The 5,097-nt window shown below is 43.6% G+C and overlaps 1 protein-coding gene across 1 annotated transcript in view; it reads left to right on the forward strand.

The window, feature by feature from the left end:
* Positions 1 to 5,097, forward strand: part of LOC106869597 (uncharacterized) — a 296,444-nt gene that overhangs the window by 220,848 nt on the left and 70,499 nt on the right. The gene's annotated exons all lie outside the window — the stretch shown is intronic.

The following is a 5,097-nucleotide window of genomic DNA, read 5'->3' on the forward strand; positions in this document are numbered from 1 at the left end:
ACACACACACACACACACACACACATTATAATGGAATTGAAGGCTTGTGATACCTGTGGAGTATCTCCTTCTCCCATTACAATTATTTCTGTAGTCTTAAGGATCTGGAACTCGAAGAAGAAGCTTACAAGTGGAGTTCAATTCAATACAAGTGCAATTCAATATTTGTTTATTTTAGTTCTCGTTCATGTGGCTCACTCCCAGTGACCATCTTTATGGCAGTGTGTGGCTCGTTATAGCTCCGCTCACTTGAGGTTCATTACCTCTGGAGATAACAGGTGAAGTTAGAGCAGGATAAGAGTCCGCTGTGAACTCCCAGCTTGCAGTGTTTCTCAGTATGAGTGAAAGGGAAGAAAGAGATAGAATGTCTTAATTCTCCTGCTTAAATAGTCGTTGCCAACGAGATTCTCGCTGTCATCTCACGCATGGCAAATGGTTGCAGGCGAGATCTCGCTCCTGTCTCAGACATAGTAATGGCTACCGGTGAGATCTCATACAAAATGGCACTGGCTTCTTGTGCCTTGCTACAGGGGCTCCCCCCTGAGAACAGTAGAGTGAAATTAGAATGACTGGAGCAGGCACAAGAAAAGCAAAGATGGCCACTGATCACAAACAACAAGATGTGGTACAAAATGTGATGTAAAATGTGATAAGTCGAGAAAAATAATTACAAGCAATATAAAAGAGGTATGCACAAAATTTTTGACAAAGTTCAATGGCAAGGCATTGGAATTGTTCAGCACACGAGAAAACAATTGTCTGCCACAGGAAAAAAAGGTTAAATGTAAATCGTTCTGGTGAGCCTTTGGAGGCCAATGCACAGTGCAGCCTGTCCTGGTAACATAGGGTTTGTTTGTGTTAGGTTGTGGCGATAAAGGTGGAGGTGTAGGTGATGGTGTGGTCAATGGTGCATGTGTAAGTGGTTGTAATGGATCAAAAGTGGGCATGGCTGGGGTGTCATCGAAGGGTGTGGACACCTCAAAATGTGCCCTTTTAAGTCTGTCAACTGACACAGTCTTTGCCCAACCATTGATGTCGAGACTAAAAGTGTTGGGTGTGCGTGATAGCACATCGAATGGTCCTTTATAAGGAGAAACAAGAGGTCCTCTGACTGAACAAAAACATGAGTCCATTTGTCAATGTCCAGTGGAACGTGAGAGGAAATAGACTGGTCACGCAGATGCATGGATGGAAGACTTGAGAAATACGAGCGAAGTCTGGGGACATACAATGTTGGATCAGGATGCAATATATAAGAGAAACCGCGACTCACAGGATCAATGTGGACATGGCAAAAGTGAGTCTCCAGCAGAGAAAGCTGTCCAGGAGGAGTGTGAATGTGCCTGTGGATTTTAGAACGCTGGCATTTCACACAAGAGCGTGCCCAAGCGGTGATCATGCGGTGCATATTAGGCCAGAAAGACCAAGCTTCACTGAGGTAGCGATGCCAGGATGTGACAGTGAATGCAAGGCATCAAAAACAGAATGCTTGTGGTTTGCAGGTACAAACAGTCTGGGAGAACCAGTAGCTGTGTCACGAAGGATTGTGCCTTCAGCAGACAGAAGTGGAAGATAGGCAAACTTGCAACAGGACTACTTGGTGGAAGTTAGATCCAATGTGTCCAGATCTGGCTGACCCTGCGCAATGGTAGTTAAATCGATTGCAGCAAGCGTTGAAAGAGAACACACAGGGAGGCGAGAGAGTGCGTCAGCAGGCATGTTCTCTATTCTAGGTATCTGCTGAATGTCACTCATGAACTGGGAAATGTAGTCGAGGTGGTGAAAAGCATGAGGCGAGTGTTTGTCCAATTTAGATGACAGAGCAAATGTAAGAGGCTTGTGATCAGTATAAATCATAAAATCCTGGCCCTCGAGTTGATCTTGAAAATGATGAACCGACAGGTAGATCGCTAAGAGTTCATTATCAAATGTACTGTAATGACACTCAGCTGGCTTTAATTGATGAGAAAAAAATGCCAAAGGTCAAGTTTGATTGTCAACGGTATGTTGCAAAACAGCACCAACCGCAGAATCTGATGCATCAACTGTTAAAGAGAGATGAGCATCAGGAACCAGATGTGCAAGCAAAGGAACAGAAGCTATTTCCTTCTTGATTGACTCAAAAGAAGATAATGCCTCGGCAGATAGTGTGATAGGAGAATTTTGTTTTGTATTTGCTTTCAATAGTTGAGTCAAGGGAAGTAACTTGTCTGCACATTTATGTATGAACCTCCTGTAAAAGTTGACAATTCCCAAGAAGTGATGCAATTGGCATAGAGAAGTGGGAGGTGAGATGCATTGAATTGCATCGACCATTAGAGTCGATATAATGACCTAGGAATTCCAGAGAGGTCTGTCTGGAAACACACTTATCGGGGTTGATTCGCACATTGTAGGTGTGAAGATGCCGAAAATGTTGAGATAAGTGTTGGAGATGATTTTGACACATAATGCTAGCTATGAGCAAATTATTGACGTAAGCAAACACAAAGTCAAGTCCACGGACAACTTCGTCAATAAATCTCTGGAATGTGCTCATTGCATTCCGCAAACCAAAGCTCATAAACAGGAACTTGAAACTTCCAAAGGGGGTGGTAATGGCAGTTTTGGGAATGTCATCAGGGTTCATTGGAATTTGATGATAGGCTTGGATGATGTTAACCTTGGAAAAACTTGTACAACCATGCAAGTTTGAAGAAAAATCTTGAAGATTCTTTATAGGATAGCAATCGGGAACAGTGACCGCATTCAAACGTCTGCAATCCTCCACTGGGCGAAAGTCTGAATCCCCTTTCCATGCCAAATGTAGAGATGCCCAAGGGCTGGTGGAAGGGTGAATAAAGCCAAGTTGAAGCATATACTCCAACTTAGATCGAGCCTTTTTGAGCCGATCATCAGTGAGTCGCCATGAATACTTAAAGACGGCTGGTTCAGAAGTAGTGACATAATGGCGAGTCGAATGTGTGACTTTGACTGATTTGAAAGTCGAATCTATCAGCTCTGGGAAAGAAGCCAAAAGAGAGTGGAACTGGTCACCAGCAGTGGCGACAAAAAATGACGGGCTGAGAACAGCATTAGTAGTAACCTGAGTAGGCGTAAACAAAGGCATAGAATCATCCATGAGTCTGTCGCTTGACATCTACTAATAAGTGAAAGTAGTTTAAGTCCGTGCCCAGAATGGGATACAGTAGATCTGCTATAACAAAAACCCACCAAAAATCCCTTCGAAGGTTGAGATCTAGGTGTAATGAGACCTGACCATAAGTTTTTGTTGGGGATAGATTCACCACATGCAGGTTAATGGCAGATTGCTTCGGCTTGTCTGAAGCAAGATGCAAAAACCAAATAGAACAGCTAGATCCAGTGTCAACCATGAATGCATAATGAGATGAAAACTTGCAAGAAGAATTTGACGTGCCCAAATTTTCCGTAACTAGTTTCCCGACAGCTGGAACAAACAGGGCTGGATGCATTGAGGGACTTTGTCCTTGAATGTGGCATGGTACCAGCAGAGATTGGAAACCGTTGGAGTAGAACTAGACGACCGTGACTTAGAATGGCTTCTGCTGCGAGGATGATGAGAGCTGGCGTGTTCTTGCCACAATGTGTCCATGTGACGTGCTAATGCATTGACTCTCTCCAAGATGTTGTCATGTGACGAGGGAGAAGACTTTGTGGTAGTAGAGGAAGCTACTACGGGGTCTGAACAGGTATGGTGAGATGTGAGCTGCACAGTAAACTCTATGATCTTGTCCGCCATGGTGGCTATCTGATCAAACGAATTGGAATCAGCTGTTGTGGCCAGTATGGATTGGACATTCGGCAGTAGCCGAGAGAAAAACAATTTCCTAAGCAGAGGATTGTCCTCAAGTGGAGTGTCGCTGGGTTCAGGCAAACGATGAAGAAACTCATATGGTGTCCTATCTCCCAGGTGTTCATCCTGCATCAATGTCCAGAATTTACTTTCCATGGATTGTGTGTTCCGACGGAGAACCTTGGATTTGACTGATGCATAAGTCGCATCTGGATGTGGGTCAGTGATGAGATCTTTCACTGAGCGTGCAAGGGGTGCAGGCATCCCACTGTATAAAAGATTTAGCTGCTGTTGATGAGGCACCGCATAGGTGGAAAAATACGCATCCAATTGAGCGAACCAAAGTATGACATCACCAGAGTATGCAGGTAAGTTGGGAAGACTCGTTTTTTTATAGAGGAGAGAAAAAAGGGATCAAAGAACTGACAAATGTGTTGCTGGAATAGTAATGTGTGTGCAGAAAAAATTATTCTTGGCAAAATTTTTGAATTTTTTTGTGTACTGTGTGCAGCAATGAAAAAAAATTTCATTTTTAGTCACCAAACCTGTGCTGCAGTCTGCTGAAAAAAATGTGTTTTTTTTTTTTTCTCACTCCCAGTGACCATCTAGCAGCATATGGTTCATTATAGCTCCATTCACATGAGGTTCATTACCCCTGGAGATAACAGGTGAAGTTAGAGTGGGATAAGAGTCCGCTGTGAGCTGCCAGCTTGCAGTGTTTCTCAGCATAAGCGAGAGGGAAGAAAGAGATAGAATTTCTTAATTCTCCTGCTTAAATAGTCGTTGCTGACAAGATTCTCACTGTTGTCTCACACATGGCAAATGGTTGCAGGCAAGATCTCGCTCCTGTTTCAGACATATTAATGGCTACAGGCGAGATCTCGTACAAAATGGTGCTGGCTTCTCTTGCCTCACTACAATATCATCATCATTTAGTGTCTGTTTTCAATGCTGAAATGGGTTGGGCAGATTGATAAGAGCTGCCAAGCCAGAGGGCTATGCCAAGCTCCACTGTCAGTTTTGTCATGGTTTCTACTGCTGGATGCTTTTCTTAACACCAACCACTTTACAGAGTGTACTAGGTACGTTTTATGTGGCACTAGCATCGGCAAGATCACCAAGTAACTTGCAAGACAGGGACCTCTCAGCTAAACTATAATAGAGGGATAGAAACAAGTGTCTAATTGTAGATGAGATGCATAGCTTCTCCAATCACAGAAAGAGAGAGAGAGAGAGGGAGAGAGAGAGAGAGGGAGAGAGAGAGAGATGATGATGATGTTGAC

This window comes from Octopus bimaculoides, chromosome 5 (assembly GCF_001194135.2).
Source record: "Octopus bimaculoides isolate UCB-OBI-ISO-001 chromosome 5, ASM119413v2, whole genome shotgun sequence".
Taxonomy (NCBI): Eukaryota; Metazoa; Mollusca; class Cephalopoda; order Octopoda; family Octopodidae; genus Octopus; species Octopus bimaculoides.